Source organism: Dendrobates tinctorius, unplaced genomic scaffold (assembly GCF_039654945.1).
Source record: "Dendrobates tinctorius isolate UK_male_01 unplaced genomic scaffold, ASM3965494v1 ptg000087l, whole genome shotgun sequence".
In the NCBI taxonomy this organism is placed as follows: Eukaryota; Metazoa; Chordata; class Amphibia; order Anura; family Dendrobatidae; genus Dendrobates; species Dendrobates tinctorius.
The window spans coordinates 1,409,247-1,435,647 of NW_027361755.1; the positions used below are offsets into that span (position 1 = coordinate 1,409,247).

General features: G+C 44.9%; 1 protein-coding gene across 4 annotated transcripts in view; it reads left to right on the forward strand.

The window, feature by feature from the left end:
- The window catches only part of SNX9 (sorting nexin 9), a 555,224-nt gene that overhangs the window by 471,302 nt on the left and 57,521 nt on the right, over positions 1–26,401 (forward strand). The window lies entirely within an intron of this gene.

The following is a 26,401-nucleotide window of genomic DNA, read 5'->3' on the forward strand; positions in this document are numbered from 1 at the left end:
TGTATATAGCTCTGGCAAAAATTAAGAAACCACTGCAAAGTTTTGTAAAAATCAGTTCTCTACATGTCTGACAGCAATTCCATTCCAATGTCAGTTGAATTCCAACCAGAGTACACCTCATTCTACTTAATGTGCTTCTGATTAGGTGATCTTCTGAACCAAATCTTATTTAACAAAGGAAAGTATACATAAAAACCTGCTGTGTTGTTCACAATCCTCTTGCAATAGGACAAGCTGGATGGCAAAACAAGTGCTATTAATATCCCAATAGTGATAGGAATGAAAAAATAACTTTTAACCATGCCCAAGGAGTTGAAAAGAAAAGTCTTGAGTGAGGAAAAGAGCTCAATTCTATCTTTACTAGCAGAGACATACAGTGAGCGTGATGTTGCCTCCATCCTTAAAATTTCTTAGACGGCAGTGCATTACAACAAGGTCAAGGAGCAGACATTGGGGTCAGCAAGGCTACAGATCGGCAGAGGGCGAAAACAACTCTCCACTGAAAGGGATGACCATGATTTTATTTGAATGTCACTCGGCAAACGCATGATGACATCAAGTGACCTACAAAAGGAATGGCAAATGGCAGCTGGGGTGAAGTGCACGGCAAGAACCGTTCGTAACAGGCTCCTAGAGGCAGGGCTCAAGTCATGTAAAGCTAGAAAAAAGCCTTTCATCAAGGAGAAGCAAAGGAGAGCCAGGTTGAAGTTTGCCAAAGGCCATAAGGATTGGACCATAGAGGACTGGCGTAAGCTTTGCCCAACACCTGGTCGTCTAATGATTAGATGGAGACCTGGAGAGGCGTACAAGCCACAGTGTCTTGCACCCATTGTGAAATTTGGTGGAGGATCGGTGATAATCTGGGGATGCTTCATCAAGGCTGGAATTGGGCAGGTTAATCTTTGCAAAGGATGTATGAATCAAGCCGCATACAAGATTATCCTGGAAAAACAGTTTATTCCTTCTGCTCAGGCAGTGTTCCCCAACTCTGAGGACTGTTCTTTCTAGCAGGGCAATGCGCCATGCCACACAGCTAGGTCAATCAATGTGAGAATGAAGGACCACCACAATCAAGTCCCTGTCATGACCAGCCCAATCTCCAGACCTGAACCCCATTGAAAACCTCTGGAATGTAATCAAGAGGAAGATCAATAGTCACAAGCCATCAAACAAAGAAGAACTGCTTACATTTTTGTACCAGGAGTGGCATAAGGTCACCCAAAAGCAGTGTACTAGTGGAAAGCATGCCAAGACACATGAAAGCTGTGATAAAAAAATCATGGTTATTCCACAAAATATAGATTTCTGCACTCTTCCTGAGTTAAACATTAGTATTGTTATTTCTATATGATTATTAACTTGTTTTCTTAGCATCATTTAAGGTCTGTAAGCACTGCATTTTTTTGTTGTTTTGACCATTTCTCATTTTCTGAAAATAAATACAAAATTTAGTGCTTGGAAGTTCGAAGACATGTTGTCAGTAGTTTATAGAATAAAAGAGAAATTTACATTTTACTCAAAAATATACTTATAAAGAGAAAAATCAGACAAACTTTAAATTTCGCAGTGGTCTCTTAATTTTTGCCAGAGCTTTGTGTGTGTTTGTGTGTGTGTGTGTATATATGTATGTATAATATATATATATACACACACGCGTTTTAGTAACAGGAGGGGTGGCACAGCTGTCAGTCCCAGAGATTAGAGTCGTCAACACCATACTGTCCACCATCCGTCAGCTTTCCCACCTAAGATGGATATAGAATTGACTCCAAACGAGAACTGGATTCTGAGCCCTGAGGAGAGAGACTCCCTTGAGGAGGGGAAAACAATATGGGAGCTTCCTTTGTGAAGGTGACCAGGATGTGGAGGTAACCATAAGCCGGCTGGACCTCCTTCCCGACCAGCCATATTGGTGCTGGGTGGCGGGAGGGTCCCACTCACTCGCAGCGGTGATCAGAGCTTCTGGGGTAGTACAGTCATGGCCAAAAGTTTAGAGAATGACACAAATATTATATTTTCACATGATCTGCTGCCCTCTGGTTTTTATGTGTGTTTGTCAGATGTTTTTATCACATACAGAAATATAATTGCAATCATATTATGAGTAACAAAAGGTTATATTGACAGTTAGAATGAGTTAATGCAGCAAGTCAATAACTGCAGTGTTGACCCTTCTTCAGGACCTCAGCAATTCTCCCTGGCATGCTCTCAATCAACTTCTGGATCAAATCCTGACTGATAGCAGTCCATTCTTGCAAAATCAATGCTTCAATTCTTGCAAAATCAATGCTTTTATTTTGTCTGAATTTGAAGGTTTTTGTTTGTCCACCCGTCTCTTGATGATTGACCACAAGTTCTCAATGGGATTAAGATCTGGGGAGTTTCCAGGCCATGGTCCCAAAATCTCTGTTTTGTTCCCTGAGCCATTTAGTTATCACCTTTGCTTTATGGCAAGGTGCTCCATCATGTTGGAAAAGGCATTGTTGATTGCCAAACTGCTCTTGGACGGTTGGGACAAGTTGCTCTTGGAGGACATTCTGGTACCATTCTTTATTCATGGCTGTGTTTATAGGCAAGACTGAGAGAGAGCCCATTCACTTGGCTGAGAAGCCACCCCACACATGAATGGTTTCAGGATGCTTGACAGTTGGCATATGAGAAGACTGGTGGTAGCGCTCACCTGGTCTTCTCCGAATAAGCCGTTTTCCAGATGTCCCAAACAATCGAAAAGGGGATTCATCAGAGAAAATGACTTTACCCCAGTCCTCAGCAGTCCACTCCCTGTACCTCTTGCAGAATATCAGTCTGTCCATGATGTTTTTTCTGGAGAGAAGTGGCTTCTTTGCTGCCCTCCTTGAGACCAGGCCTTGCTCCAAGCGCCTCACAGTGCGTGCAGATGCACTCACACCTGCCTGCTGCCATTCCTGAGCAAGCTCTGCACTGCTGGTAGCCCGATCCGCAGCTGAAACACTTTTAAGAGACGGTCCTGGCACTTGCTGGTCTTTCTTGGGCGCCCTGGAGCCTTTTTGGCAACAAGGGAACCTCTCTCCTTGAAGTTCTTGATGATGCGATAGATTGTTGACTGAGGTGCAATCTTTCTAGCTGCGATACTCTTCCCTGTTAGGCCATTTTTGTGCAGTGCAATGATGACTGCACGTGTTTCTTTAGAGATAACCATGGTTAACAGAAGAGAAACAATAATGCCAAGCACCAGCCTCCTTTTAAAGTGTCCAGTGGTGTCATTCTTACTTAATCACGACAGATTGATCTCCAGCCCTGTCCTCATCAACACCCACACCTGTGTTAATGGAGCAATCACTGAAACGATGTTAGCTGGTCCTTTTAAGGCAGGGCTGCAATGATGTTGAAATGTTTTTTGGGGGATAAAGTTAATTTTCTAGGCAAATATTGACTTTGCAAGTAATTGCTGTTAAGCTGATCACTCTTTATAACATTCTGGAGTATATGCAAATTGCCATTAGAAAAAATGAAGCAGTAGACTTTGTAAAAATTAATATTTGTGTCATTCTCTAAACTTTTGGCCTTGACTGTAGTAGTCACTGACAATCATTCCACAAGTGTAACCAGTGTCCTGGACACCCTGGTTAGTTACGGACCGAACTAAACCATTAGCCCAGGCGGGGGGGCCATATTATTTTCAGATGTCATAGAGGTCCCCTGGGTGGCTACGAGCAAGCAATCAGGAGGGGTTCAGGCAGTACAATAGGCCTCATACTGACCGGTGGAAAACTTACAAGTTGAACAAGTGCACACTGTGCTAATAGGCATGCCCGGTTGTATTGCTAAGTTTTTAACACTAAGGTTCAGATACGGCTTTAAAGACGGCTACTACTTAAAGGAATAGTACGATTGCGTACACTTTTGTATATTCTAACATACAAAGGTTAAGTACATATAAAGATTAATACATACGATGATTTAGGACATATATGTACTTACATCATCACCAAGGAGCTTTTAAACATCATCTGTCTGGAAAATCAGAGAAGCAACACCAAGACAGAGAACCCCTGGGAAATTCACAACACTGCACGGGTGTGCCCACTTATGCAAGTATCACAACACTGTACATGTATAAGTACAGGTACCCAACTTTCTGCTTCTGTCTTAGGGGCCCGTCACACACAGCAATCTCGCTAGCGCGACCGCTGATTTTGTGACACATCAGCGATCTCGCCAGCGAGATCGCTGTGTGTGACGGGGATCAGCGACCGGTCCCCCTGCTGGTTATCGCTGATTTTGCTCGAGCGGTCTGGGCCATTTTTCGATCGCTGGTCTCCCGCTGCCCAGCACGCATCACTGCGTGTGGCAGCGAGAGATCAGCGATGCTGGTTTCTAATGTAAACGTCAGGTATCCAGGAGCCGCGGCTCCTGGATGCCCGCTGTTTACCTTGGAAACTGGCGTACACGCTGGTTTCCAAGGTAAACAGCGGGTATCCAGGAGTCGCGCGGCTCCTAGATACCCGATGTTTACCTTGGAAACAAGCGTGTACGCCGGTTTCCAAGGTAAACAGCAGGTATCCAGGAGCCGCGGCTCCTGGATACCCGACGTTTACGTTAAAAACCAGCGTCGCTGGTCCTGATTACTGGGGCTATCTAACGATGTCCCAGCGATCCCATCCATGTCGGATCATTGGTGGGATCGCTGGGACATCGTTATGTGTGACGGGGGCTTTAGTCATGTTTCTCTTGTTTTATATAGTGATTTAAGGTACTGTCACACTTAGCGATGCCCAGCGATCCCGACCAGCGATATGACGCGGTCAGGATCGCTGATGCATCGCTAAGTGGTCGCTAGTGAGCTGCCACACAGGCAGATCTCACCAGCGACATCGCTGGGGACGGGGGTCGCTACTTACCTGTCACACCAGGCGATCCTGCGTCCTCCCGCCCGGCTCCACGCGTCGCTCGTCGTCACACCAGGAAGCGCCACAGGAAGCTGACGACGAGAAGCGGTCCTGAACGTTCTCGCGCGATCAGCGATAATCAGCGGGGGAGCGGGTTGTAGGGAAGTATCAGACACAGCGATATCGCTAGCAATATCGCTATAACGTCACAAGTTATAGCGATATTGCTAGCGATATCGCTTAGTGTGACAGTACCTTTACACTATGTAGCAACTCTGGTTTCACCTTCCCCCTCCAGTGGCCAGCTTTCAAGATAAGATGAATTGGAGATACAAGGCAAACATCAGACAGTGGGCAATAAACCCCAGAGTATGAAAGATCCAAATGATTAGATAAGTTCACAACAGACAGAGGTTAAATAAACCTCCATGTTTTACAATAACAAACATAGAGAAACATAGAACTCTTTGTAAGGTAAAGGCTTTCAGACAATGAGTAACTACTGGGGAGGAGTCTGTTTATTTAAATGCAGTAATAGTGTCCGCCTCCAGATGGCAGCAGATCATCCCATGGCTCTTTGTCCCCCAATGAGATGAATGAGAAATATCAGTTCATGTCCTCTAACTTATTTTGATAGATACTTTTTTGCAGAGATAATTTTGGCTTTCGAGATGCAGCTACAATAGTCTATCTGTGTGTGATTATATACAGTTTTGTTAAAACTTTACATACCCCAGCAGAATTTTTGTTTTCTTGGCCTTTTTTCAGAGAATATGAATGATAACAAAACTTTTTCTCCACTCATGGTTAGTGGTTGGGTGGAGCCCTTTATTGCTAAATTACTGTGTTTTCTCTTTTTAAATCGTAATGACAACCCAAAAAAGCCAAATGACCCTGATCAAAAGTTCACATACCCCATTTCTTAATACCGTGTATTGTCCCCTCTAACATCAATGACAGTTTGAAGTCTTTTGTGGTACAGTAGTTGTGGATGAGGTTCTTTATTTTCTCAGATGGTAAAGCTGCCCACTCTTTTTGGCAAAAAGCCTTCAGTTCCTGTAAATTCCTGGGCTGTCTAGCATGAACTGTGTGCTTGAGAACTCCCCAGAGTGGCTCAATGATATTGAGGTCAGGAGACTGAGATGGCCACTCCAGAACCTTCACTTTGTTCGGTGTAGCCAATGACAGGTTGACTTGGTCTTGTGTTTTGGATCGTTGTCATGTTGGAACGTCCAAGTACGTCCCATGTGCAGCTTCCGGACTGATGATTTCAAATTACCTCCAGTATTTGCTGATAACTTGCTGCTTTCATCTTTCCTTAAACTTTGACCAATTTTCTTGTGATTTTTGTAGCTCCCGCATCCCCAAAACATCAGCGATCCACCTCCGTGCTTTACAGTTGGAATGGTGTTCCTTTCATCATAGACCTTGTTGACCTCTCTCCAAATGTAACGTTTTTTGGTTGTGGCCAAAAAGTTCAATTTTGGTCTTATCACTCCAAATTACCTTGTTTCAGAAGTTTTGATGCTTGTCTTTGTGCTGTGGCATTTCTGGCATTTGAGCAGTAATGGCGTTCTTCTGGCAACTCGACCATGCAGCCCATTTTCTTCGAGTGCCACCTTATTGTGCATCTTGAAACAGCCACACCGCTAGTTTTCAGAGAGTCCAGTATTTCAGCTGACGTTATTTGTGGGTTTTTCTTTTCATCCTGAACAATTTTCCTGGCAGTTGTGGATGACATTTCTCCTTCTCCTCATTGTGGGATACAGGACTGTGGGTGTTATGCTGCTATCACTAGGAGACTGACACTAAGTAAACACGAAAAGAGTTAACTCTTCCTCTGAAATATCCTCCCACACGCTGGCTCCAGCCAAACCAGTTCATGCTTAGTGTCCGCAGGAGGCACAGGGGTCTGCTATTCAGACAATAATTTATTTTATTTTTTACCTTTTTAATTTTTTTATTTTAATGGATGGCAGGGGCGAGGGATCTCTTCAGGGGTCTGATCTCCCCACACCAACAGACGGGAACATGGAGTGTCGCCTCCATGTACCCCCTTCTGCAGCCAGGCCTTTTCTACACCGGATTTCAGCTTTGTTCCATCCTGGAGGAGTTAACCCCTGGATGTCCAGAGGCATTTGTTATTGTCCATGCAGCCCCCACTCCATCACCGCTGATGGACCAGCGGTGATGGAAGGGGGCAGACGGTCCCTCTCCACCTCCCTGTCAAAGGGATGGTGGATGGAGGGCTACCTGCACCGTCTACACTACAGCAACCAACCTTTTTCAGAGTTGCCGGGCCCTGTGATCTCCGCTAGCGATCTCTCGCCTAACTCCGCGGGCAAGTGGGATCCCAGGTCTCTTTCGGCAGGATGGCTCATGCAGCGCTCACTATCCCCCTACTTCGGCTGGCGCCTGTAAATTTAGGCCCCAGCTTCGGCCTTGACTAGACCATGACCCGGTAGTTCCACCCACATCAGCCGCTCTGCCCACGTACTTGGCGCTTCTCGCCCATTGCAAGACCCACTCCTCCATTCCCAGCGGCCATTACTTTTTCCCGGGCACTTCCTCACACGTGCAGCTTTCACTGCATAGTTTGGGCTGCAACGCACACGAGCCATGCGGATTGAAGCCAGCGGTATCTCAAGGATCAGCAGTTTCCATTGCTTATTCCGCTGAATTTCCCCTACTCAGAGGAGCGCAGCGCTGGGAGGACCGACAGGGCCACAGAACTGGGGTAAGAGCTGCATACCCCAGATCAGGGAGATTGGCCCTTCTCTGCAGTCCTCACAAGGGTCCTTCTGTCCTTAATCCATTCTCCCTATGAGACACAGTAGCATGAACAGTGACATACTGAGGTGCACCATGTCTCTCCCTAAGACATCCAGGAAGGCTAACAAAAGTGTTTTTCACCTCATGTACCACCTGCCAGACTGCGTTGCCTTGAGGGCAGACTCCACCATTCTGCAAGGCCTGTGATCCTGAATGCACTGAGGAGCCCTCCACCACTACCGATCCCAGTGTACCTAGTCCCCTTAGTAGGTTTCGTCACTGGCGCAGTCAATGGCTTCACTAGCCAAAGCTATTAAGTCCCCCCACGATCCCTCCTATGGTCAGGGCTTTTGTCTGCCTGTTTCAGAGAGTTCCCCTACTTCAGGGGAACTGTCGGCCAGCAGGGGCTGCTCTCACTCAAAAAATACACAGGCATCCAGGAAACAAATCCATACAATGTCTCCCAGACCTACTCGCGCCTCGGTATCCGTTAGTTCCATTTCTCGCTCCCCTTCTCCTGGGATCCGCACAGACCAGGACTCTAGAGTCATAACAATTTTATTTTACTATTGATGTAGTTATGAGGGGTTGTTTACTTGCAGCAGATGTGTCTCTCGACCTAGACTCTCCAGACTGTCAGGCCACAATAGACAGCTTCATAGGAGCCATCAACCAAACCTTGAAGCTCGGCGAGGACTCCAACTCGGTCCCAGATCACGCAGTATTCCTCAAGAGGACCAATCGCCCTCATAGGGTTTTCTCTAATCATCCTGAGTTTTAGGAAATAGTTTGACGGCATAGGGATCGACCGGACAAGCGCCTCACAGGTCAGAAACATCTGGAGGCGAGATATCCCTTTTCTGCGTAAGGAATGGACCAAATCCCCTCCAGTTGATCCGCCTGTATCCCATCTGGCCGCCAAAACTCTCCTTGTCCTTACCAGATGGTTCCTCCATTAAAGACCCCACTGACTGTCAGAGAACCTTGCCCGCTCTGTGTTTGAAGCCTTCGGCTCGACTCTATATTTTGCCGTGATGTGGGTAGCTAAAGCCATGGTCTCTTGGGCAGATACCCTAACCAGAACCATACAGGACAGAAACTTTCCCCAGTAGGCATTGGATTTGGCCAATCAGATCTCTCTGGCAGGCAACTATCTGGTCCATGCCTCTCTGGAGTCGGCTAATTGTACTGCTCTTGCAGCCTCAATCGCCATCACCATCAGAAGGGCACTGTGGCTCAGGGAATGGAAAGAGAACTCCGCATCCAAGAAGTCCTTAAAGTCTCTGCCTTACCAGAGCTGGCATCTGGTTGGAGAGAAGCTGGATGTAGCTACGCTACAGGGGGGAAAAGTAAATTCCTCCCACAATAGAGAACTAGGTGACCCTTCCGTCGTCAGCAGCAGACACGATTTCGGTACTTTCACGGCAATTCCGGTTGGTCCACTATAACCACCTCCTCCAGATCAGGGCACTCCGACGTGGGGAAAAAGATTCCCAGGATTCGTACAGGGCCAACCAGTCCTAGAAGATCTGACCTTAACAATCTAGATCTAAGGGATCCAGGTCCCATAGATTCTTGGCACAATGACTCGTGGCATTATCTTGTAGACTCCAACAGGGTAGGCTGTCTTCTACTTCTGTTTCCTCACGCCTGGCTCTGTCGTTCACAACGAATGGGTCAGGGAACTGGTGTCTGCCGGATACAAAATAGAGGTTTCTTCCCACCCTCTGGTACGGTTCTTCCCCTCTCGCCCTCCCAAGACAAAGGCACCAGCCCGTTTTTTTTTTACCAGGCCATCGATTCACTACTCCAAACCGGAGTTATTGCTCCGGTCCCAGAAAACGAAAGGTTCGAGGGGTTCTACTCAAACTTATTCGTGGTTCCAAGAAAAGACAAAACGGTGCAGCCCATTCTGGACCTTAAGTTCCTAAACAAATTTGTCCCGATCTTTCCCTTCCTGTGCTTCGCTGTGCGAGAGGAACATTTCCAGTTCACAGCTTTAGCATTCGGGCTTGCCACCACCCACCAGAGGGTTCACAAAGGTCATGGCAGCCGTCTTGTCCATTCTGCCCTCTCGGGGAATGGTCATTCTATCATACCCAGATGACCTCCTGATCAAGGAGCAGTTGTTCCAAGCTTGCGCAGAGTGTGTCCGTATCACCTTGGATACACTTTCTTGTCTGGCCTAGCTAATAAACTTGCACAAAACTTCTCCAGTCTCAGCCCAGCAGATATCCTTCTTGGGAATGACCTTGAACACCTCCCAAGGGTTGGTCATTCTCCCTTGAGACAACGTCTTAGCCCTTCAGCAGGGACCCGAACATTTTTTCTCCCATAACCGCGGTCCATTCGATTCAGCATGGGGGTCTTGGGCAATATGGAAGCCATCTTTTTCACCCAACTTTACCTCCCTCTTGCAGCATGTGATTCTGACAGCTTTGAACAGGAGCCCGTTTTCCCTTAACCTCCAGTGCCGATTGTCTTTGCAGGTCAGGAAGACGCTCAGGTGGTGGACTTTGCGGTCTCTGTTCCAGGGAAATTCTTTTGTCCCGGTTCAATGGCTGGTGGTCGCCAATGACGCCAGTCTTCTCGGCTGGGGAGCCGTTTTTTGTCACCACACTTGTCAGGGTGCTGGTCACCTCAAGAATCGTGCCTTCCCATCAACGTACTGGAAATTCAAGCGATCCTACGGACCCTGTGGCGATTCCATCTCCTGGCGGGTCGCCCTGTCCGAATACAATCAGACAATGCCATGGCTGTGGCATACATCAACTATTAAGGGGGCACCCGCACCAGGGCCGCAATGCGCAAGATGGAGCACATTCTCCACTGGGCCGAGAGGACCCATTCGGTCACTTCAGCAGTTCACATCCCGGGTGTGGAAAACTTGGCAGCAGACTTCCTCAGCCATCAGGGTCTTGCCTCTGGAGAGTGGGCACTTCATCCGGAGGTCTTCCAGCAGTTCTGCCATTGGTGGGGGACTCTGGATGTGGATCTGATGGCATCCAGACAAAACGGTCCCGGGATCTAGAAGCCATTGGGATGTATGCACTTGTCCTTCTGTGGCGTCAGTTCCGTCTTGCGTATGTGTTTCTCCCACTTCCTTTACTTCTGAGGGTCATCAGGAAGATCAAGGCAGAAGGCGTTCCTGTGATTCTGGTCGCCCCGGACAGGCTAAGCCGGGCGTGGTACGCGGAGCTGGTACAGCTCGTCGTGGATGTTCCCTGGCATCTCCAGGATCATCCAGATCTACTCTCCCAAGGCCCTATTTGCCATTGGAATTCAGGTGCCCTGTGTTTGACGGCCTGGCCATTGAATCCTGGGTCCTAACCCAATCTGGGTTCTCTCAAAAAGTCGTTTCCACCATGATTAACGCTCGGAAACCTGTTTCGGCTTACTTACCACTGCACTTGGAAAGCCATTTTCGCTTGATACAGCGTCTGCGGTTGTCCTCTCGTCTTTTCCATCCCAACCATTTAGAGTTCCTCTAAACTGGTTTTGAATTAGATCTGGCGCCCAGCTCTCTCAAAGGCCAGATCTCGGCATTATCTGTTTTGTTCCAGCGCAGGATCGCTTCGAAACTGCAGGTGAGGACGTTTCTGCAGGGGGTCTGCCATATGGTGCCCCCCTATTGAACACTGTTTGATGCCTGGGACCTTCACTTAGTCCTGATGGCTCTTCAAGAGTCTCCCTTCGAGCCATGGCAGGACGTTTCCCTGACCTGTCTTTCCTGGAAGGTCACCTTTCTCGTCACGGTGATGTCAATCAAGCGGGTCTCGGAGCTAGCTGTCCTGTCCTGTCGAGCCTCTTTCCTAGTTTTTCACCAGGACAAGGTGGTTCTCAGGCCATCCCTGTCCTTCTTGCCCAAGGTGGTCTCCTCATTCTACCTTAACGAGGACATTGTTTTGCTAGTCACCAGTACACCGTATTGAGCAGGCTCTTCACACTCTGGATCTGGTGAGAGTTCTCAGACGGTACGTCTCTCGGACATCTTCTTTCCGTAAGATGGATGCCTTGTTCGTTCTTCCTGAGGGTCACAGAAAGCGTCTCACCGCTTCTAAGTCCACTATAGTCAGGTGGATACGCTCGGCTATTCAAGAGTCTTACGGCCTCAGGGGCCATCCTATCTCAGCAGGGATTAAGGCACACTCCACTCAGTTGGTGGGAGCTTCTTGGGCCATTCGGCACCAGGCTTTGACAGAACAGGTTTGCAAGGCTGCGACTTGGTTCAGTCTGCATACATTCTCAAAGCATTACAACCTCCACACTCAGGCTTCCGCGGATTCGGCCCTGGGCAGATGGATTTTGCAGGCGGCGGTATCGCATATTTAGACAGTTTGTACCTGGGGTTTTACTTGTTCGGTCTCTTTTCCCACCCAGGGACTGCTTTAGGACGTCCCACAGTCCTGGGTCCCCCAATAAAGTAAAGGAGAAACAAGGATTTTTGTGTACTCACCATAAAATCCTTTTCTCCGAGCCACTCATTGGGAGACACAGCACCCACTCTGTTAGCCTGACTGAATACTTCTTTGGTTTGACTCTTTTGTACCTTCGTATGTTGTTTGCGTTCTCCTACTGCTTTGTCACTGAACTGGTTTGGCTAGAGCCAGCGTGTGAGTGTATACTGCAGAGGAGGAGTTAAATCTTTGTGTTTAATTAGTGTCATCCTCCTAGTGGTAGCAGCATAACACCCACGGTCCTGTGTCCCCCCAAGGAATGGCTCGTGGAAAAGGATTTTACGGTGAGTGCACAAAAAACCCTGTTTTTGTTGGTCTACTTGACTGTGGCTTTGTTTTTACGGAGCCCCTGATTTTCCATTTGAAACAAGAGGGGATTATAGGGAGAAAAATGGGAAGCGCAAGCTTCTAAGTGTAGTAGTTAATTATCAAAGGTATATACTCAGTGTGAATACACTCACCTATTTGGTGTCTTGAGATACTGCACGTAGATCCAATCCCTGGATCACTCCATTCCTCTTTCCATTCAGTTTGCTGCAAAGATCTGGGAACTAGTGAGAGCACTGGACAGTGCTTTCATAGGCTATAACGCTTGATGAATGTTTTTCCCAGCAATATGCGCTCCTGAAGGATGATGATGGAACTTGATATTTAGATTCAAGGATGATTTTTATTTTTAATTCAAAATAGAATACAACCGGTTTCGACTGCTAAGAGTCTTCCTCAGGTATAATGTCAAGAATATAAAGGATCTGTCTGAACACATTTCAGGGGGGGCTGAAAGGTCTGTTTTTCAGACACACCCAGATACTCAGATATGCAGGATTTTGCACTCTGAGGAATCAAACAAAACCCATATACCAAATAAATGTTACACAAAAAGTTTCACACACAAAAATTTTAACATAAAAAAATAAGTATATATATAAAAATATTCCAAACTTTTCACACAAAACTTTTTTTTTTTTTTCCCTTTTTCTAAAAACACTATAAATAATGTGTAAAATTTCTTTAAAATGTTATTAAACATACTGAGGTGTGATTTGATACAAAAATATAAAATCCTACAAAAATGTACATTATAGCAAAATTTAAAACCTTCCTTAAAACTCTTCCTAATATAAGTATCATATGCCCTCTATAACATCATTTAATCCATCCGGGTATAATGTACCCAGACGGAAGATCCAATATGATTCTTTCCGGTTTAGCTTTTGTATCCTATTAGTACAATTCTCAGGTATTTGCTCCAGCGGAGTCACAGAAATATTGAATGTTTTATTATGCTTCAAAGATAAGTGCCGGGATAAACTCTGCTTTAAAAAAACATTTTTAGTATTGTGTCTGTGGCCATTCATACGGGATCGTAAGGACTGAGTGGTCCGACCCACATATTGCAGCCCACAGGCACAGGTGATAACATATATAACAAAATCACTATCACTCGTTAATTTTTGCGTGATTGCTATGGTTTCACCCGTACTGTACGACGTAATGCATTGAGCCATATGACTGATAATTTCACAGGTACAACATTTTCGGGAACCACATCGATAGATACCCACCCAGTTTGAAAGCATCAGTTTCATTTATCCTAATTTTTTCTTTTTTCTTTATACATTCCCGTTCCTTATCCTTGGTCATTCTGAGATTACTAGGGTCAATTATGCCCTTCACCGTTTGGCCCCTACGAAAGGTAATATTGGGTCTATCTGGTATTAGTTTTTTCAAAAAAGTATCCTTTTTCAACAAGTACCAATATTTTCTTAAAATATTTCTTATCTCTGTATTGCTACGATTAAAAGCGGTAATAAAATTGTAATGCCACCCATCTTTTTTCTTTCCTTATTCCTATTTTTGTTTACATTAATTATCTGCTCAGGTTTTTCTCCTCCTCCTTTAGTTATCCCCTCTTCCACTTCCTTGTTTTTATTGTTCTCTCTAGATAAACAGTCCTGCTGAGTTCTTTCTAGATTAGTTCTGTATGCTGCCATGGTTAATCGTTTTGGATATTTCTTATCCGTAAACCTATCAATGAGAATTTTCGATTGTTCCACATAATCTTCTTTATTTGTATTGTTTCTCCTAATTCTGCAGAATTGGCTATAAGGAATGTTTTGCTTCCATTTTTGATGGTGTGCACTTCGATAATCGAGGAAACCATTTGTGTCAGTTTTCTTGAAATATGTTTTCGTGCAAATTTTTTTATTTTTATGAGATATTTCTAGATCAAGAAAATTTATTTTTTCCTCATTAACCTCTGCCGAAAAAGTAATACCCTAGTCATTCCTGTTTAATGCCACAATAAATTCTTGAGCTTCAACGTCAGTGCCTTTCCAAAATACAATTAGTCCATGAGCCAAGAGCCAATTTTGACGATATCGGTACCGCCCGGAGTGACTAATTCTCTTTGGTGTTTTTAGGTGGATGCATGTCTGTAGTTTATGTTTTGATATGATAGCCCTTGCACATCAGTAGCTTAACCCCTTCAGGCCTATTTGTACCCAAATGCCTAGGCCATTTTTTGTAAATCTGACCTGTCTCTTCATGCGGTAATAACTTTGGGACGCTATCACCTACCCACGCCATTCTGAGATTGTTTTCTCGTGACATATTGTACTTCATGGTAGTGCTAATTGTGAGTCAATAGATTTTACCTTTCTGCATAAAAAATTACAAAATACACAAAAATTTGGGAAAAATTCGCTATTTTTGAACTTTGAAATTCTCTACTTTTTACAAAAATGCTGATACCCCCCATAAGTTATTAGTTTACATTCTCCACATGTCTACTTCACATTGGCATCATTTTGGAAATGAAATTTTATATTTTTCGGATGTGATAAGGCTCATAGTTTTATACGCAATTTTTGAAGTTTACGACTAAATTTCCAAAACCCATTTTTCCAAGGACCAAGTCAGTTCGGACGTCACTTTATGGGTCTTGTATAACAGAACCCACCCATACACTACCCCATTTTGCAAACTACACCCCTCAAGGTGTCCAAAATGGATTTTCAAAACTTTGTTAACCCCTTAGGTGTTGCACAGGAATTAAAGCAAAAGGACAGTGAAATATCAAAATTTCAATTTTTTGGCAGATATTCCATTGTAATCCAATTTTACCTGCAACCCAGCAAGGGTTAACAGCAAACCCAAACCCAAAATTGGTTACCCCAATTCCGCAGTTTATAGAAACACCCCACATGTACACGTAAACTAAATTATGGGCGCGCAAGAGGGCTCAGCACAGAAGGAGAGCTAGGCGGTTTTTGGGATAATAGATTACACTGGAAGAAATCCAGTGGGCCATGCCGTATTGGAGAGACCCTGAGGTACCCCCAGAGTGGAAACCCCCAAAAGGTTACCGCATTTTGGAAACTACACCCCCTAAGGAATGTTTTAGGGGGTATAGTAACCACTTTGACCCAACAAGCGCACCATTGGAGTTTCATGCACTTGGTTGAGGAAATGGAAAAGTACGTTTTTTTACCGGAAAAAGTCGCTTTAGTCCCACATTTTTCATTTTGAAAAGGGGAACCAGGAAAAAGTACACCCGACTTTTTATTCCCCATTGTCTCCCGAACACGGCAATACCACAAGTGTTGTCTAAAACCACAGTATTGGCGCATATGGGAGGGGGAGGGGGGATGTGTAGTGTAGTGTTTTTGTTTTTTTTAACTTTCTTGTACACTTTTTGCCTGCCTTCCCAGACTTGCTGGGACTTGTGGTACCACAAGTTCCAGCGAGTGCAGGCAGGTCCGGCCAGCCTGCACAGTGCAGCGATCGTCCCTGTATGAGACCCTGTGCTGACAGGATCTCATACAGGCAGAGGCGACACTGTGTCGGCCCTGCTACATCGCTGCTATGGCTAGAACGATGTTCTAGCCAATCGCAGCACAGGGGGAGGAGATCAGACACTGACATCCTCCCCCTGGCCTGTGGAGTGACTGGTAAATGCACCAATCGCTCCACAGGCATGAACCCCTGCAGCGAATCACGCCATGTTTTACAAGGCATGCTGCGATTCACAGTGATTCTAGCTGCAGGGGGTCGGCGCGATGGCCACACACGGCGAGGGGACAAGCCCTGCTGCCGGTAAGTGCGGCCATCTACCCCCGATCCCCGCGCGATTAGCGGCGGGGACGCTAAAGGGGTTGTGCCGTACTAGTACTGCTCTTGTCCTTTGGTCCAGGACGAGAGAGCAGTACTCGTACGGCGCTCGGTGCCAAGGGTTTTAATGTTTTTCTTTGTGTTTGCAGGTGTTTACTGACATATCTAATGGCATGATGGAAGTACCAGCGAGGAAGAAATCACGGATCGACTGTATCATACGCTGCTCTAATGATGACAGTGATGATCTGGGGTCCCTACAGGATTTGGACTCCTGGAAAACATTGCTTAGGGCTGCAGAGATCAGACAGCATGAATCCATCCTGGAAGCAGCTAAGGGCCTTGAAGAACAAGAGATACCACACATACAATATCACCGTAAATGTCGTAGTCTCTTTACAATGAAGAAGTCACTGGATTCTATCCTTGCCAAGGGTGTCAATGTCGAAACAGCAAGCGAAATCCCCAGGAGGAGGCTACCGAGGGGTACCCCCAGTGATAGCAGGGTGTATGCCAAAGTATGTATGTTCTGCGAGAAGTCAAGCAAGTATCTCAAAGGAGAAAAAACAAGGGAGCCAATCGTCCAGTGTGTTGAGCTACGAGCAGATGAGACGATCCGCAGAGCAGCGATAAGGAAAGGCACACAGAGAATCCTTGGTTTACTTAGCAGAGACCTTGTTGCTTCAGAGGGGCACTACCACAAGTCGTGCTACAAACTATTCACAAAAGATGATTCCCAAGTGGCCTGTAGGTCTGGTGCAGCAGAAAATCAGGAAGAAAGCAAGGAAGTGCGCTACGGAGAGGCAGAGAGAGAAGCCCTTGAGGAACTCTTCTTGTATATAAGGACTGAATTGTTCCCAAACCCAGAAGTACTGCCTATGATAAACCTCACATCTAGGCTTCAGAGATGCATGATGTCCCGTGGTATCATCAAACTGAAACCATCGACAAAGAAACATGTTCGCCGAAAACTTGAAACAGAGTTTGGTGAATCACTCCGCTTTCTCTCCGATGAGAAAGGTAAGCTTCTAGTCTTTCCATATAGCATATCAATGGACGACCTTGCCCAGCAAGCACACAGCATGACAAAAGATCTGCAAGAAGCAAGAGCCGCTAACTCTGGAGATGTCGTAACCAAAGCAGCAATGCAGCTGAGGAATGAGATCAAGAAGCAAGATGTGAGTCAGCCATGGCCTCCCGATACAGATCAGAATGTCGTTCCTGCATTAGTCACTCAATTCCTGCAAACCCTGCTTACAGGAGATTGTGAATGCCAAACTCCCTCTGAAAGAGCTCAACGTCTTGCCACATCCTTTGGCAGTGACTTGGTTTTTGCTGTTACCAATGGAAAGACAAAGCCACCCAAGCACGTACTGCTGTCCTTTGCAATTAAGTCTTTGACCGGCAATACAGAACTGGTTCGAACTCTGAATCGTCTTGGCCACTGTGTCATATTCAACGGCTGAGGAGATCGATACAGCCCTTTGTATCCAGAAGTTGGAATGTTCAACGGATGACATCCCAATGCCAGCAAATATCTACCCTGGTGTGTTCACAACCTTGGCCTGGGATAACATTGACAGACTTGAGGAGACACTAAGTGGAGCAGGTACATCTCATAGAGTCAATGGCATCGCTGTTCATTCCAATGTTGCATGCTCTGTGACAAAAGTCCTGCCAGATGTAACCAAGTCGAAGAAAAGAAGCATAATTCCGACAGAATTAATGCGACCAATATACAATGTTGGGCGGCGGGGAGGGCCACCCAGGATTGAGACTGCGAATGTTAACACTACCGAGGAGGTCCAGGATTCAAAAACCAAGAACCATATCTGGCTTCTGGCTAGAATGTCAGCCCATGAGGATCAGACCATTAGCAGTTGGACTGGGTTCAATATCCAAATCCGCAGCGACATTGTAGTGGCCCAGGACACTGTAAGCTACCTGCCCACTATCAATGCTCCTGCAACAGCCATGTCCACTGTGAATGAAGTCTTGGAGCAAACACATTCCATCATGCAGACCCTGAAGCTTAACAGAATTGTGTGCGTGTTTGATCAAGCACTCTATGCCAAAGCTGCCGAGGTTATCTGGAAACAGGAGAAGTTCAAGAACATTATAATTAGAATGGGTGTCTCCTCTCCATCATAGGTAAGAGATTTCAGGATGCAGGCCTTAGAGATCTGTGTGTTGAATCCGGTGTCATTGCTGAAGGGTCAGTGTCTGGAGTGATGGACGGCCGGAGGTACAACAGAGCAGTGAGACTACACAAGCTGGTCTATGAAGCACTTATGAGGCTTGCATGGAAAAACTTCCTTCCATGGCTAGAAGAAAACCATGCAAGGGACCTTCACCATCTGGATGAAACACCGAAGAACATCACAAACTTTCGCATCAGTGTGTCGCAGGGATCCTTCGAAAAGTTCTTGGATAATGAATCTTGCACACTTACCCTGAAGATCTTTCAAGTTTATCTTGAGACCTTCAGAAATGAACAACTCTCAGCATTCTGGATGTCATACTTGGACATGGTCGAGACCATGCTGGCCCTGGTTCGAGCTTCAAGAGAAGGCAACTGGATGCTTCACCTAGGAGCAATCCGACAGATGATACCGTGGTGTTTTGCCTATGACAAGGTCAACTATGCCAGATACCTAACCTATTACTATGCTACGATGTCTCGGCTGCCCATAGACCACCCAGAGGTCCATGAATACTTCATGAAAGGTGGCTTTTCGGTCCAGATCGGTAGCAAGAATCCTTTTGGACGGATTCCTGTGGACCAGACCATCAAAGAAACAATCAACAAAGACACCCAGACACCAGGGGGCACAAAAGGCTTCAGCCTCAAAGTTGGAGCTGTCGCCAGATTCTACCTGACATCGGAGTACCGCAGCATGTACTTGAGGCAGCTGAGGGCCCTAGTAGGCCAACAATATACTGACTTCAGTCATTCAGACCTACAGGTGTCCAGGATTAGAAGAGATGAAGCCGATGTCCGATCTTTTGTTGAACTGCTGGAGACTGGTTGGTTGAACCCCTTCAACAAAGAGCATAATGGTGAACTTATCAGTTTATCAACAGCGACTGCAGCACCACCAGATGTAGCCAAAGACCTTCTAGGGGCATACAGTATAGGAGAGGATGCATATCACACATTCAAGGATGAGCGTTTGGGTACCGATACGCCAACTACACTGTTTCATGACAAGATGACGAAGAACAATCTTAAAACGTTCTCCAACATCAGAATGAAGACACACAGACAAGGCCTTGGCAAGGAGGTAATTTTGAAGGCTGACAGGAACCTATTTGGCCAGATGATGCTTGTAGCTGAGAACAGAAAGCTACAAATGAGTGATGTCTTGACTCATCCCCTGGGGCCATTGCCATGGGCACTTGCCAACGGTGATGGGTCTATCCGCAAGACCAACAAGGCTGCCCTAGCAAGGGAGTTGGAGAGGAATGCTCCTCCTGCAGAGGTGATCCCTGAGCCCTCTGCAACCATCATTGATGGGATGAGCCTGGTTCAGAAACTGAAGGGAAACGATGCAACATTTGCCCAGCTAGCAGGCACAGCAATGAGTTGCGCTATCCATGAGGGTGCTAAGAGCAAGCGCATTGATATTGTCTTTGACGTCTACAAGGAGACATCCATCAAAGATACAGAAAGAGTCAACAGATATGAAGGCACAGGGATCCATTTCAAGAACATTCAACATGGGCACAACATCCAGCAGTGGAGAAAGCTACTAAGTAATTCCTCCAACAAGGCAAGTCTCATAAAGTTTCTGGTAGAAGAATGGAAGGCGAAACACCACAGGGAGAAGCTTGAGGAGAAGGAGATGTATGTCACATGTGAGCAGCTCTGCTTTAAGATCACAAAAGAACAGTGGGAAGAGGCTGCTGACCTTAAGTCAAGTCAAGAAGAAGCAGACACATGCCTCCTTCTCCATGCTCTTCATGCAGCAGAATCTGGTTACAAGTCTGTCATCATCACTTCAGAGGATACTGATGTCATGGTCCTGTGTCTGGGCATGTGCCACAAAATCGCATCCCACCTGTTCCAGAAATGCGGTACACAGAACCGGACAAGATTCCTGGATATCACCACTCTGAGCAGAACTTTGGGAGGCAGCGTGTGTGATTCATTGATTGGTATGCATGCATTTACAGGCTGTGACACAGTCAGTGCATTCGCTGGCCGTGGGAAGATGACGACACTCAAGCAGTTGAAGATGAACAAGACATACCAGGATGCCTTTCAGGAAGTTGGTCGTTCATGGGAAGTGTCTCCCGAACTCTTTGAGAAGTTACAGGAAATCACCTGCCACATGTACCTGCCAACTACCCAAACAACTGAGGTAAACAGGCTCCGGTATCAGCTGTTCTGTGCCAGACGTGGAGTGGTAGAGTCAAGTCAACTCCCTCCTTGCCAAGACTGCCTTTTCATGCATGCACTGCGTGCAAACTACCAGGCTGCGATCTGGAGGAGAAGTCTGCAGAGCCAGCCATTTGTTGCAAACCCAACAGACTGCGGTTGGATGATGGATAATGACGGAAAGCTTGTTGTCAAGTGGATGCGAGGGGCACCAGCACCAGAAGCTACTGTCCTGCAAGTGTGTGCGGTCATGCGAACTTCCTCAGTGTACTTGCCTCAGCAATGGCCTGAAGTGCACGGACATGTGCAGGTTACAGACATGCCAGAACAAGGGTATTGAAGACGAGCCAGTAGAACAACAGTCAGATTCAGAGTCTGATGTTGAAGATATTATAGAGTAACGTTATATAATTATACATACACACACACAATATATATATATATATATATATATATATATATATATATATATATATATATATATATATATACACTCACTGGCCACTTTATTAGGTACACCTGTCCAACTGTGTGTTAAGACTTAATTTCTAATCAGCCAATCACATGGCGGCAACTCAGTGCATTTAGGCATGTAGACATGGTCAAGACAATCTCCTGCAGTTCAAACCGAGCATCAGTATGGGGAAGAAAGGTGATTTGAGTGCCTTTGAACGTGGCATGATTGTTGGTGCCAGAAGGGCTGGTCTGAGTATTTCAGAAACTGCTGATCTACTGGGATTTTCACGCACAACCATCTCTAGGGTTTACAGAGAATGGTCCGAAAAAGAAAAAAAATCCAGTGAGCGGCAGTTCTGTGGCCGGAAATGCCTTGTTGATGCCAGAGGTCAGAGGAGAATGGGCAGACTGGTTCGAGCTGATAGAAAGGCAACAGTGACTCAAATTGCCACCCGTTACAACCAAGGTAGGCAGAAGAGCATCTCTGAACGCACAGTGCGTCGAACTTTGAGGCAGATGGGCTACAGCAGCAGAAGACCACACTGGGTACCACTCCTCTCAGCTAAGAACAGGAAACTGAGGCTACAATTTGCACAAGCTCATCGAAATTGGACAGTAGAAGATTGGAAAAACGTTGCCTGGTCTGATGAGTCTCGATTTCTGCTGCGACATTCGGATGGTAGGGTCAGAATTTGGCGTAAACAACATGAAAGCATGGATCCATCCTGCCTTGTATCAACGGTTCAGGCTGGTGGTGGTGGTGTCATGGTGTGGGGAATTTTTTCTTGGCACTCTTTGGGCCCCTTGGTACCAATTGAGCATCGTTGCAACGCCACAGCCTACCTGAGTATTGTTGCTGACCATGTCCATCCCTTTATGACCACAATGTACCCAACATCTGATGGCTACTTTCAGCAGGATAATGCGCCATGTCATAAAGCTCGAATCATCTCAGATTGGTTTCTTGAACATGACAATGAGTTCACTGTACTCAAATGGCCTCCTCAGTCACCAGATCTCAATCCAATAGAGCATCTTTGGGATGTGGTGGAACGGGAGATTCGCATCAGGGATGTGCAGCCGACAAATCTGCGCCAACTGTGTGATGCCATCATGTCAATATGGTCCAAAATCTCTGAGGAATGCTTCCAGCACCTTGTTGAATCTCTGCCACGAAGAATTGAGGCAGTTCTGAAGGCAAAAGGGGGTCCAACCCGTTACTAGCATGGTGTACCTAATAAAGTGGCCAGTGAGTGTATATATATATATATATATATATATATATATATATATATACTGTGATAAAACACTCCGGGATCGCCTTTGCTGGGGTCAAAGGTCACGTGCATTCAGCATGAAACTCAGGCGCAGAGCTGGGAGTCGGGTATAACTGACCCTGGGTCAGGTTTATTAACGGTGAAAGCAATGCAAAAGGAAATAAAACATAAAACAAATCCTTGCCTGTCCGGCACTAACTAAACAATGGACAACCTAACTACCAACTGGCGGGCTTCTCCCGTCCAGCCAATCCACAGTTGCAGTGGGCACTGCTTCCGCTCACGTGTGTCTCTCACACAGACAGGCTCTCTGTGTTCCCAGGCTGAGACACTCACACAACCACCTGGCATCCTTTTATATCCACCTCCCATTATCCATTAGTAAGCAGGTGCGATACTGACCAGACTAGGCCACATAGGAAAGGAATCTGGGCGAGATATACCTGCCCTCATCCACTATTCCCACATGATTCTCACAATATACACACACACACACACACACTAGTATGGACAAGCCCATGACATGTTCAGTGTGTATTTACATAACTTGGATTAAATTTTGTTACAAATACTACATGCATTGTATTGACATTTTGGCATTTCCCCTAAATCGACCTTTAATCATTATTTTCTGGAAATATAGTTAGGATCTATTCAAAAGGTGAAAAATACCATTAACCCCTTCGCGCCGGGCGCCGTAGCGGGTACGGCGAATCGTACCCGGATCATATGCCGGGCGATCGCCGCGGGTCAGGAGCCCGTTCCCGGTGCAAAGTGGTTACTGTACCTCCTAAAACATTCCTTAGGGGGTGTAGTTTCAAAAATGGGTCACTTTTTTGGGGTTTCCACTGTGCGGGACCTCAGGGTGTCTCCAAATGTGACATGGCCCCATAGATTTCTTAAAGTGAATTTTGCCGCAGCTTCGCTTACGAAGCCTGCCGTGCGCCAATACTGTGGTTTTAGACAACACTTGTGGTATTGCCGTGTTCGGGAGACAATGGGGAATAAAAAGTGGGGTGTACTTTTTCCTGGTCCTCCTTTTCAAAATGAAAAATGTGGGCCTAAAGCGACATTTTTCGGTAAAAAACGTACTTTTCAATTTCCTCGACCAAGTGCATGAAACTCCAATGGAGCGCTTGTTGGGTCAAAGTGGTTACTATACCCCCTAAAACATTCCTTAGGGGGTGTAGTTTCCAAAATGCGGTAACCTTTTGGGGGTTTCCACTCTGGGGGTACCTCAGGGTCTCTCCAATACGACATGGCCCACTGGATTTCTTCCAGTGTAATCTATTATCCCAAAAACCGCCTAGCTCTCCTTCTGTGCTGAGCCCTCTTGCGCGCCCATAATTTAGTTTACATATACATGTGGGGTGTTTCTATAAACTGCGGAATTGGGGTAACCAATTTTGGGTTTGGGTTTGCTGTTAACCCTTGCTGGGTTGCAGGTAAAATTGGATTACAATGGAATATCTGCCAAAAAATTGAAATTTTGATATTTCACTGTCATTTTGCTTGAATTCCTGTGCAACACCTAAGGGGTTAACAAAGTTTTGAAAATCCATTTTGGACACCTTGAGGGGTGTAGTTTGCAAAATGGGGTAATGTATGGGTGGGTTCTGTTATACAAGACCCATAAAGTGACGTCCGAACTGACTTGGTCCTTGGAAAAATGGGTTTTGGAAATTTAGTCGTAAACTTCAAAAATTGCGTATAAAACTATGAGCCTTATCACATCCGAAAAATATAAAATTTCATTTCCAAAATGATGCCAATGTGAAGTAGACATGTGGAGAATGTAAACTAATAACTGTTATGTGGGGTATCAGCATTTTTGTAAAAAGTAGAGAATTTCAAAGTTCAAAAATAGCGAATTTTTCCCAAATTTTTGTGTATTTTGTAATTTTTTATGCAGAAAGGTAAAATCTATTGACTCACAATTAGCACTACCATGAAGTACAATATGTCACGAGAAAACAATCTCAGAATGGCGTGGGTAGGTGATAGCGTCCCAAAGTTATTACCGCATGAAGTGACAGGTCAGATTTACAAAAAATGGCCTAGGCATTTGGGTACAAATAGGCCTGAAGGGGTTAAGCTACTGATGTGCAAGGGCTATCATATCAAAACATAAACTACAGACATGCATCTACCTAAAAACACCAAAGAGAATTAGTCACTCCGGGTAGTACCGATATCTGGCCCGGCTCATGGACTAAATTAAATCATAAATAAAACGACGATAATATATTATGTTGTTACAGTAAGGTTGCTGACACAGGGTCCATGAGGACTTGAAGCACCCCATGAAAAGATTTGCGAAACTTGGCGCTACCCGAGTCCCCATTGCGGTGCCAAGCCGCTGTATATACAATTGCCCCTGGAAGGTAAAAAAGGTTATGTTCTAATATGAATTTTAAACCCCTTATTAAAAATTGTCTCTGTTCTGGCATATCTGCTATCCCATTCAAGTAATGTGAAACTGAATTAATTCCCAATATATGATCAATATTGGAGTAAAGGGCATGTACATCTAAAGTTATAAACATGTACTTTTCTTCCCAAATGAAATTTTCGCATTCTTTTATTAATTGACTGGAGTCTAGGAGAAAAGAAGGTAATTTTCTGACTAGATCCTGTAAGTACAAGTCGATGTAATGCGACAGCTGGCTGGTTAATGATCCAATACCCGAAATGATCGGTCTTCCGGGAGGTTTCACAGGATTTTTATGCACCTTGGGCAGGTGATAAAAGAGGGTTGTATTCGGATTTTTGTTAGTCAGGAAACGTTTTTCCCTTTTATTTAGAATGTTTTGGTTAAAGGCAGTGTCTATCAACCTATGGTATTCTTCAATATGTTTCTTGGAAGGATCAGCATCTAATTTTGTGTAGTATTTTTCATCCGATAGTATACTATATGCTTCCTCCAAATAGTCATCTCGGTCCTGAATGACAATACCCCCTCCTTTACCTGCCTCTCTAATTACAATTTTATCATTGTCCTTTAGTTTGTTTAAGGCTTCTTTTTCCTCCTTTGAAATGTTAGTTTTTTGAAAGGGTCCTTTGTGCCTTATTGGTCCATTTCTTATTAAGCTCGTAGTTTCTGTTTTCCCTTTTTGTATAGTTTTACCCCCCAGTCTTATTTAATTCCCGAAATTCCTCGGATACTAAAGCATAAAAAGTATCCAAATGGCTACCTCGATGGTGGGTGGGGTTAAAAGTGGATTTGGGACAAACATTTTTATGTATACTTTTGCTAAGTTGTATGGTATCCACTTTTACTTCACCCGGTTGTATTCTATTTTGAATTAAAAATAAAAATCATCCTTGAATCTAAATATCAAGTTCCATCATCATCCTTCAGGAGCGCATATTGCTTGGAAAAACATTCACCAACTGATTTTCCATTTGTTACTCACTTTGAACGCTGCCGACTGGCATTATTAATTCCTTGGATATCTTTTTGTATCCCTTTCCTGTTTTATACAGTTCACCTACCTTTTCCCATAGATATGTTGACAAATCTTTTGCTTTCCCCTTGACTCACAATCCAGAAACGTCAGTGGCTGTGTGATAAATACAAGAGTTTGTATCCCAGAAACTCATTCAGCTTTTAAGCACACACACTGATTACAAGCAAACAGGTCACAGGTGAGGATGTTACCTTTAGTAGCCATCTAAACCCATTTATGTCAACTTCTGTGCATGTTATTAGGCCGGGGTATGTAAACTTTTGACCATAACTGTATATATTTAGATATATTTAGATACACTATTGTATATATAAAAAAATTAAAATGACAATTTCTGCTGCAAGTAAACAACCCCTCATATAACTACATCAATAGTAAAATAAAATTGTTATGACTCTTTAAATGTGAAGATGAGAAAAATAAAATGTAGTAATCAAAGGGGTTTTCTGGATTAAGAAAACTTGGATTGAAGTATGGAATGTTAGAAAATGAAAAATTAACCATTACATTTTAACTTATTTAACTTTTTATTTATTTTAATTTTTTTTTTATATTTATGTAAAGTTTGTTGAAGTGAACCATGAAAGACAGATTATATCCATTATAA